This window comes from Apis mellifera, linkage group LG5 (genome assembly GCF_003254395.2).
Source record: "Apis mellifera strain DH4 linkage group LG5, Amel_HAv3.1, whole genome shotgun sequence".
NCBI classification, from domain to species: domain Eukaryota; kingdom Metazoa; phylum Arthropoda; class Insecta; order Hymenoptera; family Apidae; genus Apis; species Apis mellifera.
In genome coordinates this window covers 4,439,863-4,456,384 of record NC_037642.1, presented here as the reverse complement: position 1 = coordinate 4,456,384, position 16,522 = coordinate 4,439,863, and the positions used below count along the sequence as shown (strand labels likewise).

General features: G+C 34.9%; 1 protein-coding gene and 1 long non-coding RNA gene across 5 annotated transcripts in view; one reads left to right on the top strand and one right to left on the bottom strand.

Moving 5' to 3' along the window:
• Positions 1–16,522, top strand: part of LOC408824 (immunoglobulin-like and fibronectin type III domain containing 14) — a 416,641-nt gene that overhangs the window by 252,910 nt on the left and 147,209 nt on the right. The window lies entirely within an intron of this gene.
• LOC113218795 lies at positions 95–3,715 on the bottom strand. Its single transcript, XR_003304713.1, has 4 exons — positions 2,498–3,715; positions 1,829–2,087; positions 1,225–1,731; positions 95–892 (listed from the first exon to the last, which is right to left on the bottom strand). It is a non-coding gene; the product is annotated as an uncharacterized LOC113218795 (long non-coding RNA).

Genomic DNA, 16,522 nt, shown 5'->3' with positions numbered 1-16,522 from the left:
TATATCACTACTTTTCACCAAATTATTATTATATATAAAGAACCTAATAATATCTTTAGATAAATATTAACTAATAATTAAAAAATCAATCTTCCTCGATTCCTCAGTCATAAAAACGTACCAAGAAGAAAACATGTCTGCCTCGTCCTAGCATGCAACAACCACGTTGAAAATCACCCTGACGTTAATCCTTCCGCGTGGCTTCGTAAAAAGGAGTCGTGGAAACGTGGACGGCGATCCCTTCACAGAGCAGGGCTTCACAGGTTCGCCGTGTTACTCCAACCCCGGCGTTTTCTCGTTAGTTAAGATTATACCGAGTTGACTAGGAGGGAAAGAGAGAGAGAGAGAGAGAGAAAGAGGATTAACGCGAAGTCCCGATTCCTCTCTCGCTTTGAGTCTCGTGAAAACTGAACAAGCACGCTGCTAAGCCGACCGGATGAACCGATCCGCGAGTGCATCAAGGCCGGATCGATGCCCGACTTCCGGAGATTTGAACGCTTGGACAAGCCTGGCGGAGAGAGAGGACCAGCCCTGTACTCGCGATAATACCGCCCGGATAAATATTTATGAGCGATTCTCCTTGAGATAGGCCGCTGGATATTCGATGGTGAGCACCGATACTTGCAAATTTTCTCTTGTTCCCTTTGCACCAGTTGGATTCGAGGGAAAGCCGGTTCGAGGCGATGGAGAAGAGATTGATTCGATATATTTCGAAGGCGAATTTTACCAGGACGAGGAATTAAAGCTTATCCTTAGTAGTTAATACACTACGAGCAACTTCCTGCTTGGATTCGACGCTTATTACCGTTCCTTATTTATGGTTGTATCATTAACCCTCCGGCGAGTCGTTAAATCGTTCTGGTAAAACGATGTTTTGATCATTTCCAAGAACCTGAAATCGTTGAAAATTATGTATAAAGGCTGTAAAAAATTCTAAACACGAACTAAACGACTCGGTGCATGCAAATAAACTAAAAGTATAAGTAAAAGTTTCAATATAAAATATTTTACCACGAAGATTACGTGGTAATTTTTTAAATTTAGAAACAATATTTAATTCTTCTAAAAAAATGAAACATCAAACGTATATTATTGAAAGGGATCTTATGAAGAGATTTTATTCCTCGCGAAAATATCACGAGGAAAGAAATCACAGAGAAGGAAAAATAATAAAAATTCCAAAAAAAAAAAATTCTTCGCCCTTCATCGCCCTGTATCAATTACCTCTATTCAATCATCTCGAAACCTTTCCCTCCTAAATTCATCCTTGTATCACGTCGCCTAATTGCGCAATAAGGAGCGGCAGCCGCGCGTAAATTAGGATAATAAAGCCGGATACTGGTGGACACTCTGGTTTGTAATTACACGGGGGAGGGCAATTTCTGAATTAGCCAAGTTTCGGCTCCTTTATGAATTACAGACCAAGCCTTTTCTTTTTCTTTTTTTGGAGGTTTCGTGCCGATATTTCGTTAACGATCGTATCGGTTCGATCGCGCGAGTTTTGCATAAGAATGAGAGGATTGGTTCGAGACGCGGCAGGGAGACGATTCTATTCAGACGATAAAATTAATTAACCGTAAGTTGCACGGTTTAATCCTGAGATTCTTGCAATTTAGAAGCATCGTAAAAGTCGTAAAGAGCAGCGGAAGGGATTAATTCGTTTGTTGGACGCGATTAACTCTTGAGTCGAATGTATGGCGGGAATTTTGAATCGTGGATTATGGCACGGTTCTGGAAAAAAGAAAATATGTTTATGAGAATTTTGTTTTGTTGAATTGTAAAAATAAATGAAAACTTCGCTTGGAAATTTTTCCAAGGAATTACTTACAGTGCTGATACTCTGAATGGTTAAAATTAACTTTGATAATTGTAATTTCTTTTCACAGCATTTATAAATTATAGGATCAGGTTAGATACTCTTCAAAGATGGATCTCGTCATATTGTTGAAGTTAAGTTAAGGGTCGTTTATGCCGTGTCAAAAAAATTATTAACGAGACAAGTAACGTTCTACAAGTGCATTTTAGTAAAATTCTCGTAACCATAAATCATCCAACGCTTTGAAACTTGGCACGATGAAATTTTGCACCTACGTAGAGATATTGCTTACCGTAATTAGAATAATGAACGATGCATTGCGTGCATGCTAGATTGGATTTTATCGTAATTATTGGTTAATACGTACGATAACTTTGAGTTTGCGAGGTAATAGTAATAGTTGCATTACGCATGATTGCTACTTTGTTGGTTAACATTAGATTCGAATTAAGCTTGGGTAATTATTACGTTGCAAGGATAAGAAATTCTTTATCGACAGTTAGTAACGATTAAATATTCGGTAACAACATGCAACCATCATCGTACAAAGTGGTATAAATTTTTTTCTTTTTTAATATAAAAAGTAGAAATTGAAGGAATATTATGCATCGAATAAAATCTAATATTATATTATCGTGCATAAATTTCCTCGAAAAATTGTTTAAAAATTATACAACTTACAACAATTAATCTCGCATTAAACCAGAAAAATCCGCTTGACCAAAGTCATTTACATGTCATACTATAATTTAATAACCTTTAATCTCCGTTTCCTATCTGCATAATATAACAATTAATTTCTCCAAATTTCATTCATATATTACAATGCTATACCCGTTCTTTAAGAAAGTCATATCCTTTCTCGTAAATATCATTTTATAAATTTCCTCCAATCTTGAAGTACCATTACTCACACGTCTAACAATAATTCAGCCTTATGTTGTTGTAGTTTATTACGTTTATTGTTAAAAGGAAAATCTGAAAAGAAAAAACAGGATCATTAGTAATCACTGTCTCTTTGAATTGAACTTAAAACATCCTCTCACCCACAACTGTGATTTACTTACATATCCTTTGAAAATTTATACATTGATGATTTGAAATGATGCATTATTGTGATTGATTACGTGTTGATGTGATTAAAAATATAATTATATGTATAAATGTAAATTAGATTATACAAAGAATCATTTGTGAGCAACAAAAATAATTTAATTTTAAAATAAAAAAATTATTTCAATTACTTTCGATTTCTCGCCAATATATTAAATTCTCAAAATTTTCATTCGTTCACAAATCTCTTTCCTTATTACTCTCTTTGAAATAGTGCGATAACAAATTATCAGTATACGGTAAATCCAACTAAGCCTATCGAAACATACCGGATTTACATGCCCTACATACAGGATTCGAAAAATCCAAAATCGATGGGGGGAGAGGAATGGGTACCTGAATGGATGAAATCGATTACAGGAAGAAATAAACAATTCGAGAAGCTGGGATCTCGCGAGGGACGCAATGCAAACAATCATCGAGTGCCTGGAACACCGTTTAATCCCGCGTAATCCCCAATTCCGGTCACGCGAGCCACCACGTGAAATACTATCGTGCGTTGTAATTCACATGAACGAGATAGTTGTAAGGTTCCGGCGTGGCAGATTAGAAAGTATAAATCGTACCCGGAACCCTCTATTTCTGACTTAAACGAACTCTATCCCAGAAATGAGATCCCGACCTGGAAATATTTTTAAATTTTAACCCTTTTATCTCATACGATTTGTATATCTCAATAAAATTCGATAAAATCGAATCGATAATACTTACACATCATTTATTTGAGATATCCTTAATTTCTTATTAGAAATGTTGAAAATAAATAATTTATTAACACATATTAGAAATTTTTTCAAATTTATGATTCATGCATCGATGTTCTAAATCAATTTTTAAAATATCTAATTGATCTATAATAATAAAAAAAAATATAAACTATAATAGAATTATAGATATTATAAATTTACCTTCCTATGATATTTCTTCTTTCAAAAATCAACTCGTTGTTTCGAATTTTCAAACTGATTTATAACAATGAAGGGTCGAAGCTTTAAGAGATCATAAATATCAAATTTATCCAACGAATTCAGTACAATTTTATCTCGGAAATACACTCTTTCTTTTTTATTCCCCTCGCTTCCGTATCATCTCGAGTCATCGAATCCCGCCCCTTCGCGACACACGATTTCCACCCCTTTTCCACATCCATTGCGCGCGAAATATTTTCACCATGCACGAAACAATTTTTAAGAGAATTCCGTCCGTGTTCGGAAATATAGAAATAGTCAGTAGAATTCTATATATACCTATTGTAAAACGTCCTAGAAAACGATATCCTACGTCGTCGAACGTTCCAAATGATTTTTCGATTCGCGTACGATCCTTCCGCACCGGAATTTCAATGAGAGATCGAAATGGAAGAAAAAAAACACTTTCGTCGTTCCGCGTTTTCAAAGGGTGCACGATGACACGCTAAAAAAAAAAAAAGAAAGAAAAATAAAAGTTCGTTTAGATTGGAGAGATCTAATTGCAAATCTAATCGCAAATCAGGATCCTTTCTCTTTAGATTTTTCTAAAGTATATTTATATGTGTACATTGCTTCTTGAATAAAAATTTCTCTAATTAGAAGAAGATATTTGACAGATTCTTAAAATTTTGAAATCAATATTTTGATTCGATCATTAATAATGTTAATAAATATTAAATAACGAGTAATTTTATAAAATTTTAACAAAATTCTTATCATGTATCACGATATCAAACACTGATCTAGTACAATAAATTTGAAAAAAGTAAAATAATAATAATAATAATAATATAATGATTGAATGTATCGATATCCATCATGGAATGTGACTTTTTTTATCTCATTTTTCCTCATAAGTTGAGAAATGAAAATTCTGGACAACGCAGGATATTGTCATGTACACATATACATATATAAAACACTTTTTCTTTTTTTTTTTTAAATTGATCAAAGACTTAACTATATTTTTATCAGAGATAGAAATAGTACGCGAGTTTACGATAGTAAAGACTGAAAGCGTATTGCGTATTGTTTGGAAAACTGTTTGTTCAGGAATTATATTGTACTGATGGATGTATTTTCAAGCGTGAGAACTTGAAGTAGATAAACGGAATAATAATTCCATTTTATATTTGATGATGTTACACACACGATGCAATATTAATCGACACAATAAATTCTTCAACCACGATGATTTTAAACTCGATCTCGTCTAAAAAAAACGAATATATATTATTTCATAAATACAATCCAAAAATCCTTCGCAACTTTGATTAATTATTAACCAATATCCACTTACAATTCCTTCGCGAGACAATCTCAATCCCATCCGAATTTCAAATCGATCCAGAATCCTGAGTCACCGATGCCGAACCATAAAATCTGAACCGCAATCCACAATTTTCCTCCACTATTCTTTCTCGTCCCGACCACTTCTCGAGTCTCTTCGAGGGTGCAAATTATCACGCATCCCACCCCTTTCGCCCGACACATAGACTTTCCAGACTTTCGAGGCATCCCCCTCCCCTCCACGAGCAGGGAAAGTTTCGTCAAGACTTTGGTTGGGCGGCCTTTTGTCGCAGCCATTGTCTACCCCTCGGTAAAATCGTAGCTTTATTAAATCGGACACACGGTTGGAGAAGCTGTAAGTAGGGTGGCTGTGCCGGGCGAAGCGTGCCATAGACGCAACGAGACTAATTACCACGGATGGATGTGCCCTCTCGGATACTTGCAGCTTTCCACAGCTTTCCACAGCTTTCCACCCTCTCGAGCTACCCTGTGTCCTCGGTCTGCGAATTTATAAGTTTTTCTTCTATCTTCTCGTTATCCTTTTCTCTCTCTCTCTTTCTCTGTCTTAAAGTAGCACACAAACTCGTCCATACAAGTTTCAAAAGTTTCCCTTTTTTTTTCTATGAAATAACTCGAGTACGAGTGAGAAACTTAGGAACAAATTAGAGAATTATGATTCATTCCGGATGGTAGTGTCATGATCGGTTGGCGGTCAGCGGAGGAGTCGAGGTCACGGGGTGGTTCCATTAAAGTTTCAGGCCTCGTGGAAAATGATCGTCGCCGGTCCATTGCCGCATAAATTACGTGTTCGATTTTCGTGGCTGCGAAATTCACGATCCAAAGGATTTAGTCTATAAATTTTCACGAGGGTTAGGCTCCGGGAACTGGCTGGATAATTTGTAATTCCCCTCCCTCTTCCCAATTCTTGTATGGCGATCGTAACATGTAAAAACTTTATAAATTAACGATATAAATTATTTGCTATGTGTAACTCGAAAACGAATTTCGATGATTAAATCATCGTAGATGATCAAAAAATGAAATTAAAAACAAGTTGAATAAAATTAAGAAATCAAGAAAATCCATATAATTACATTAAAAATATCTAAAATTGTTTCAAATCTTTAAAACGCGTTATATTCTTTGGATTCTTCCCGAATACAAAATATCCGAAATTCTCTCGATTTAAGTAAAAATCAATATACGGCCAATTCACTTACATCACATCGGAAAAACAACTCCTACAACGTTTGATTTATTAAAAGTCTAATAAGCCCGATATTTCGAACGACCATCGATTTTAAAGCAAAAAACAATCCGCGTTGAAACGAGAGAATCAAGGGGAGGGGAGGGGAGGGGAGAAAAAAAAAGAATATAGGAGGATGGCAATCGACGTCCGGATTAATCGAGGCCATAAATTCGTCAGAAAGTGCTTATTAATTTTTGCCGAAACGTTGTCTGGCGTCGATTTAATACGATTCCCGGGGAAAACGATGGTGATTCGGGGGGATTGATGGGGCGCCGTTAGAAACACGGAACGGTTTAATATTTCAAGAGGCGGATGGAGATCCGACGACATCGAAGAATTTTAGAATTAGTTTAATTTCGGATCATGCTCTTCAAACGCGTCGAATTTTCAAGCGGATCGAATCGACACTCTTTAAATTCTTCGGGCTGGTAATCTTCCAATCATTTTTCCTGTTCGAGTTTAAAGAGGGAGAGATGTTACTTTATGAGACAAGTATCGGAAAAATTTTCAATTTTTATTTTTAAACATATATTCTGAAATAAAAAAATATCGATACAATTGATAGATAGATTGAATTGATCAAATTATATTACCTATTATCATGATGTAATTGTTTAAATAATTTATTTTGAAAACTAAAGTAAATTGTCTCATTCTTTTAATGAATAATTAATTTTATTATTATTTTAGATTTATAAAAATTCAAAATAGTCAATTGCTCGTATAAAAAATAAATACCAAAAAGTATAATTAATTTTATATAAATATTTTTCGTTAATAAATTAAATACTTTACTTCCTGATCTCAATTTAATATCTCATTTATATAAATAATAATATTTGGGAAATATTATAAATTTACTTGACTGTTATTCTGTGTACTGTAATTATTTTTCGTAATGAGAAATAATGAGAAATTTGAGAAGTACACGATCTGATATTCAATAATGTAAATATGTTTCAAGTAATATTCGAGTGATATAATTGGTTAAATTAAAATCAAGCTCGTGAAAATATTGCGAGTGATTTTCCAGGACACGCTTGAATAAATTTAGAATCATTTACTACTTATAATCTTGATAATAATGAAAATAAATAAATTTCATTCGAAATGTTATTCCATATTTCAATATTTATTATATTTTTTTCATATTTCATTTTAAATATTCAATTAATTTCCCTTCAATAATTTCTGAGCACTATAACATATAGTTTCATTCATAATTATTCGAATGAGACAATTTTTTATGGATTTGATCTTATTATAAAAGCTAAATAAAAACTTCTAGATTCCAATCTAATTTTTTACAAAAGATATACACTGTTCAAAAATTTACTTTTTTAAACTATAATTAATTTGAATTTTGTTCCTATTCATTTAAAATTAACGCCACTATCAAAAAATATCAAATTTCACCTCGACACAAAAAGATTTTCTAGATTCTGATAATATCTTAATGTGAAATTTTCAAAATTTTTGAAAGAAAAGATTACCATTTATCTCTGAATCGGCCAATGAAACCACGATCCAAACAAACACCACTTATGGCTCCTTACACCCTGTGAATCCACATTACACGACCAACCATGTGATAATTTCATTTCTCATGCTGATTCCTCGTCCTCGTTCCGAATTCGTCCTCCCGTTTCTTATTTAACCAAGAGACGGCGCACGAAGAAGCTAGGACAATCTGAAACGATCGCTCATGAATAAAACAAATCATCACGTTCAAATTGCCGAGCCAATAGAAGGGCGCGCCATAAATTTTCATAAGCTCATCTTTATTAAACCGCGCACGAGCCACGTCAACGTCGGCAAAATGGCTTATTCCGCGCGAGACTTCCTCCTCGCGAGCATACGAGCGTGCACGAGCTGGATCGAGACTCGATCTCTGCTAATATTGCGTTTAACGAACAGCCCACGGCAAGTTTCTGCGACGAGGTTTCGAATGGAATCGAACGCGATGTTGAAGTTTGGTAAAGTACGAAGAACTTGGTATTTTGGAGAATCTACTGCTAGGTTAGGTTTTGCATAACGTGGATGCTCCTTTTGATTAGGCGGAATTGGATCCGTTTGTACGATCATCTTTCGGTACGTGGTTTTCCGTGATTCTTGAAGTTTCTCTCTTGGAGAGTTTGATACTGAGATTTAGATTTCGATCAATCGCTGTTCGAATCGCTACTTATTCGTTTACTTGATAAAATATTTTCTCATCTTCTAATAAGAGTCGTTATTTGGTATATTTGTTGTTCTATTTATCTTTATCTATCTTCTTCTTTATATATATGTTCTTCATTTGGATTTTTATCAAAAGGAACTGAAAATTTTGAGTGTTGGTATAAAAAAATACGACAAATATTACAGGATAGGTAAGAAACTCACCACTTGGTGTAAAGAATCCGTGGATGGCGACCCCTAATCCGGGGTCTTCACATCTTTCACCACGGAATTTCCTCGATTCCTCTTTTATTACTGTTTCCTGTCTTCTGATATGAAGACTCTTGATATTACAGGATTATTTCATAAATCTTAAAACCAATATTAACCAAATAAATAATAAAATTTCAACAATTTTTAAATAATCAACATCAAAAAGAACATACGATAAAAGTGAGAAAAGAATATTAACCTCGAATAATTATCCCCAGACTATAAGCATCGAAATTTTTTATACAGATTTATTACAAATTGTTATCGGTTTAATCCCGCTTTTTAATTGCCTCGATAAATAAGTCAAATAAAATTTCTCACCAATTAAAGAATGGAATAAACGAAAAACGCGACTATCGAAAATCGACTTTACACGATGGAATCTGTTCACAGACTGACGACGAATTTTGTTGTCAATTTGCGTCGTACCTCTCTCGATCGATATTTATTTATACTTTCCGTCGTCGATTTATGTACTCTTTCCCGGATTTCTATTCCTGCTCAATGTTTACATTCAGACCTCGTATATTATGGTTTATCAATCGACACAGCTACGGATTAAGCATTCAAATATGTGAACGACAAATTTTTATCGAGTCACCACAGCCACTTCAGTATTTTTTATTGCAAATTTTTGTTAACACATACTCGATTGATTGATTTTCATTGTTTGAATTGTCAATTGTTATACGAGATTTGTGTACGAATAAATGAAAGAGTATATAAAATGGATATTATTTTTGGATTTAGACAAAATTAATCTTCTCACGATCGATACTAATTCATTTACTGTTATGAAGCATGTTACTGTTATATGCTTAAAAAGTAATTTTCTTCCAAAATTATAGATCATTATATCATAAACGAATTATTAATTAAAACAAAATATTCATTAACTTTATAAAATGTTGAGTAATAAAATTATATAGACGAATATTTTTATATCATTTATATCATTACTATTTCAAGTTTATTTATTTTAAATGAAATTAAAATTTTATATGGTGAAATTGTTATATCATGTAGATATTTAGCACTCCTTTTAACCCAATTTTAGCATTCGATCGCATTATAAGCTTTTACAATTACCTCATTCATTATTTCCCATATTCAAAATTAGGAACATAATATTACATATAATTACATTAAAAATTTAAAAGCCTTAAAAGTAATTATGAATTCACGCGTATTATGAATTTTATACTGTATCAAAGTTTATTTTTAAATCGAAGAATTAAGTTTTATAAAAAATACAAATTTAATTCGTTTCTTTTTTTTATTAAAACGGGATTAATAAATCGATAAACTAAGTAAAGAAACCAGTGGAAGCAACAAAAACGAATAATATCGATCATTTTTAATTCTCTTTGATGTTTCGTTTTCAAAGTCAGTTTTATAAATTAAAATAAATCCACTGTGACGAAGAAAATATTTCCTTTCGTTTTAATTAATATTTTATAAAATCAAAAAATTATTAATTGAAACATCTATCATAAAAGTCAGTATCGATCAAGAATCAGTGCTATTCCATCGTTTTATCATCTCGATTAACTTAGCTCGATTTGTACGAATGACGAATTGAAATTAAAATTCAATTTATTTTTCTCTTTTTCCAATCGAATTATTATTTAAATGCCTGGATGACATAATGTTTTATAAATCGTCGAACGTTTAGAGATTGAAAATTCCACGTTTTTAATAATTGCACGAATTTTGAATAATGATAAATTTCCTATTCGAATGGAACGTGTGACAATTCATTAACGTTTAATAAGTTTTCAATATATCCAATGAACTTTTAATCAATTTTCGATGAATTTAATGAATTAAAATTAAAAGAAGAAAATATATATCGAAATTAAATAATATTTATCATAAAATATGAAAACTTAAGTTTTAAAATTACATTTTTAAAAATAAAAAAAAAATGAAAATATAAATCGTTATGAATTATTTTGTACAATAAACGTTATTTAAATCTACCATCAACCGTTTCAAAGAATTTCATATGCGACGATTTAAAGGATATCGAGGAAAATCCAATTATTCAAAACGAATAAAATCAATCGACAAGTAGCGGCGAAAAATCTCGGAGAAAGCTGATCCTGTTTCATCATCGTGGGTACGTGACACGGGACGCGCGACACGAATACCTCATTATGCAAATCCTCCTTAAATCGCGGCCGAAACAGCGTTCACGCGACCGCCATCGAATCATGGTTAACCACAGATATTCCGCGTGTGTTCCTTTGAATCGATCGATTCTCTATCCAATCGATCAATGCAAGATCATTAACGCACGTTTTATCGTTTGCCCATACAACACGTTCTCATAAGCCACCATATCTCACTATCATCGAAATTTTGCTCGTCCCTCTTATAAAATCAATCCTGATCATCAATGATCGATCATGAATACCCAAGACTCTTTTTTGACAGAACTCTTTTGCGTAAATAAATTGAAAATGCTTTGAAAAGATCGTTTGATAAATTGTGAATGTGATTCGATATTTAATGTACGATTGGATAATTTTTGGAAAGTTTGATGTGAAAGAATGATTAAGCTAATTTTGGATAAAAGATAATGTAATGTGAATATATAATTGTGAATGAAACGGATGAATATTCTGTATTTGGTGTACGATTTGTAAAGATTTAAAATACTTTGAGAGATTTCAAAGTAATAATTTGATTGAAAAAATATTACCTGATCATGGATACTTAAACAATAAAAAAGAGATAAATAGAAATTACAAAAATGAAACGTAAAATGATCTAAAGTTAATTTTTTCACACCGATTAATTATAAATTTAATTATTAATTTAGAAATATCAAAAGAAGTAATATTAAATGTACAAAGAATGACAGATGATGCAAACATAACAGGAAGAAAAAGTAACTAAATGCATCGAACTAAAATTACACTATCCGCTGTACCAACAAGAAAAGAGAAAGTTGCGATGATAATAACTAAATGTACGTATAACCCTATGGAAAAAAAAAAAAAAACTGAAATCAAGTATCAAGTCCAAAATGGCGCGCTCATAACACGTTGCAGACATCTGACTACCGGTTCCGCCGTAATTGCACGTTCGAATGCAAAATATCAGGATGGCCGAGATCAGAGGATTAAACCGAAGTTTCCCCGTAATTTCTCATTCCCGTGTTACAAAGAGGGGGACGAGATCGTGGCACGTTGAACGCAATTACGATGTCAAAGAAGACGCGAGAGTCCTTGACGGGAAAAAATTCCTAGTGGGCCAGAGAGAAATAAAAGAGGAGCGGAAGTTGGACGTTGTCGCGGAGGAAACGGCTCCTAGAACTTTCATTAGGCGAATCGGAACCCGTTTCCTAACCGCGTTCCCGAACGAAAAGTTCGGAGAATTTTGATGGAGGCCGGCACAATGAGAAAACGAAAAACCGGTGAAGGGAGATCTTTGAAAGAATTTCGATCTAGGTTTAAACGATTTTAAAAATTTTCCCTCTATCCCTTCTTCCTTATTGAACATCCAGATTTGATCAGATGAAGGTTTGAGATTAATCGTGAAAGTAAAATGAATTTATGATCTTTAATTTAAATTCACGTATTACATTCGATCAATTCCATATTCTCGCGATATCTTTCAATTCTATTACCTTTCTGAAATAGTAAAACATCATTCATCGATATGATAACTTTCCTCGTTCAAATTTTAATAAAAAAAAAAAAGACAAACGATCAGACACTCAATTTCATAATTACTTATCTTCCTACATATTTAACTTTTCATTACCTCGATCACAATCCGTTTCCTTTCTCACTCTCCTCCCTTAAAAACTGCCAAGACAGACGTTTACAAACGTCAATGAAAGCAACGTGCAAACAGTACCAGAAACGGGAAGAAAAGGTCGGAATCCTAGGAAGAAAGGAAGAAGCAAGGAAGGATTACGAGTACATCAACTCGCTTTACAGTCCCCCTCCCCTCCCCAAAAGGGGATGGATTATGGCTCGGCCACGAAGGCGGCGAGTTTCTCGCTCGAACACCCGGGAGTATAACCGAGGGAAAGTTGATTGAACGGGACTTCTTAAGGAAGCTCTTCGACGCCATTCAGTTGCCCTCGATGGCCGCAATCCACGAATAGCTTTGGGAAAATTTGCCTGATTCGAAATCCGTCTCATTCGCCACTCTTGTTCCCTCCCTTTGGATAGCCTTTGAAATGGATTCGCTCGTGGCTATCGTGGAATGCAATCTCGATAAAGATTGCCGATTAGGCGTTATTATTCGCTCATAGGGAATGATACGAATGTTTTTTTTTTATTCTCCTTTTCCCTTTTTATCTCTCTCTCTCTCCATCTCGTTTTCTTTCGGGGTAAAGGTTAGATAAGCGATCGAATCGGATTCTCCCGATGCAAATCTCAAGTATCCGGTGTGGAACGACATGCCACTCTTTCTTCTTCTCCGAGTTTCATCGCTTCTTAGAGAGATATTTCGATGGAATCGCGCAAGTTGACTGGAGGATTAACGGAAGAAAGGAACCCTGGTCGCGGATTCTTGCGGTTTATGAATCGAGACGAAAATTGCCTATAATAATAATTGTGAGATTTAAATTATCACAACATTTTCTTTCTTTTTTTAACGCAACGCAATCCATTTTTAGGAGGAAGAATCGGAAGAAATGTTAAAAATAATATAAATTCAATCGCTAATATTTCTTTTTCGATTCAGCTTTACATCATTCCATACGAATTCCAAAGGAAATAAAAACGAATCGAAATCGCGATAAGTATCCCCCTATTTACCGAAAAGGTACGGTTAATTCGGAAACTAATTAAAAGGCAACGATAAACACGCTCGATTCACCGGTCCCATTATCCTAATGAAAAATACGTGGCGTTAAGTGTTGGGGGAGAGAGAGAGGAAATTACTCTGGCCAAAAAGCGTGTTCGTCTCCCTCCCTCGATATCTCGCGTTTCAATTTGCCTCCCCTCCGTCCCCTCCCCCCGCGCTGTAAAGGGGTGGCCTTTCAATTTTTTCCTCCGTCTAATAAAATTAACCCGTTACGCGCGATCGACCGGGTTAATTTCCGAGAGCGTGGCAGCCGTTACGCCGCGCACCATCACCAATTTTCCACCGCGAAAAGAAGATCCGCCCACCCGCACCCCCTCCCTCCGCGAAATTTCATGCCGTCCAATTAGCCGCGAATCATTCGACCTGACCTATCTATTATCCGACGATTGTCACCGGGCTAATTCGCCGGTTAATTCGTCCCCGTCCCCGTAATTATGGCCTATTCAATCGCGGATTTTCGCCCGGCATGCACGATTTCACCATCGTTCACCGCCGTTTCGAGGGCAATTTATCGAATTATCGGAGGATAGGAAAGGATTCGAAACGAAAGGTGCAAAATTTTCGCGAAATCGGCTAATAAAATGTTTCTCCTTGATGTTTTCCTATATACAGTAACTTTTCATCTTTCAAAATTACTTACTTTATATATAAATTAATTTTTCTACGTATATAAACGATTTATGCTATTTGATTAGCATCTACTAACTCGAATCGAAGCGTGAATGTGAAATTAAATTTTAATTCCAATAATCCTTGTTAAGACAATTCGAAAGTATTTCACATTTCTCTGTCGACTAATCGATATATAAATACTAAAAGCATTAGGATAAGAAACGAAAGCAAGGGTAATCTCTCTCGAAGACGTTGATATTGGTTATCACACTCGAAATTGGTGCGCAGGTCGATCGTAAAGTGCGAGCGAGGTAACCGGCAAATTAGTCGGCTGACAAGCGTTGGGTAATAGATGCAGGAGGAAACTGAAACCGGATGATTCATGCTTGATTGGACGGCGGGAGACGGTTGGTTGGCTGCCACCAACAATAGACTGCATAATTCCCTCGAATGAGATATGCCGTGTCTGAATGGATTCGAAGGCTTCTGCGGGGATATCGTACGGCCGTCATTCATCCCCCAATTATTAGAAAAGAATCGTTGCCGCGCGACGATTCCTGACCATCTCTGACCTGCCTAATCACGCCATCATTGTTCGACCTATCGGCGATCGGCCAACCTTCGAAATGCGCGCGCTTCATGAACAAACGAAGACACTAATCACGTTGAACCTAACCGAGATGGACGTCCTCTCATAGATGGATTTGTGACTTGTTGACTCTGCCGCGTATGGAGAGGCGAGAAATGGGATATAATGGGAAGATAATGGGTGACGAGTCGTATATACAGTTTCTTTCTCGATGTGCAATGGATGATTTAGGGACTTGGATTGGTTTGATGAATTTGGCTATGAAATGGGTGCTAGAATAATATATCTTGATTTTAACGCACAGATATATAACGTAAGAAAGATTTAGGAAGATCAAAAAATATAATACGATGTTCAATTCTAATAAAACCCGTCGAGGTTTTATTTATTTATTCCTTTTTTTTTTTTTTTACTATTTTGGAAAAATATATATATATCTGTCCATAAATAAATAACCCAGATATGGCCAATTAACGAAACCCTATTGTAACAAGATCGTTAAAAGCGCGCACACCCTTCATTCCTCGTATTTTATAAAAACCTCGCGTGTCATAGAGCTGGCACTTTTTAAACGGGGCTCGAGGGGATCGGTTTAGGAGGGTCAGTTTAGTTTTCGAGTCGATTACCATCGGCTGACCATCGGGCTGCGCACGAGCATCGGGTAAACTGAAAATAAAAGGGATTCGATAGGCCCTTCTATCGCTTGCCCTCCGCGATTCAATTTCACTGTTATCGAATCAGAGAGAAAAACGAGAAACAACAAGGGAGGGGAAGAAAGATCGTGGCCAACGACAGTTACACGCACGAGGGACACGTCGGTATCTGTGGTCGAGTCGCGCTAAGAATTGATAATTCGCCTGTATCCTCGATTTTCCTCCATATGGGCCGTATTTTCGTAATCGAACGTAGCCATTTCTTTTCGACGACACGGAAAATTTCGAATTATCGCTATAATTGAAGCTATATTGTAGGAATCGGTGCATCGTGGCGGAAAATGGAAAGGTAATTGTTATCGAGGTTCTTTGATGAGTCGAGTGCTTATATATAAAATTACGATTCTATCGTGATAAGGGATATGATATTTTGATGGAAAGATGATAGTAGTAGTAGTAGTATCTGTGGTGAAAAGAGGTTTTTGTTTTCCATGTTATAAAAATTTCAAATATCAAACGCAGAGCATGTTACCACGCTACCACGTGGATTAAATTTACGACACGGACGTGACTTCGTTGATGCTATTAAGATTTAGAACTTGTGCGCTCCCTTTCCTTGAACCTTCTTCTAAGGTAATTATTCACGAGCGAGAGGAGTGGCAAATAACTCGAATTTGAGATTAAATTAACTTAAACGACTTATTTTATAAGCCGAGATACCAATTCTTTATAATCTAATAAATAATAATAATAATAATAATAAAGTGAAGAATATCCTTATAATATTCTATTTTAAATAAGAATTTGAAAAAAAGATAAAGATCCTGAACAAAGAATTACGACTAAACTGAAACTATCTCTTCACAAAAAAATATAGCAAATGAAAAAAAAGAAACACCTAGTTATGATATTCTGTTTCATTGGAATCACGAGTCAAAAGCAAATTTAATCTGCTGGATAAATAATCCAGGG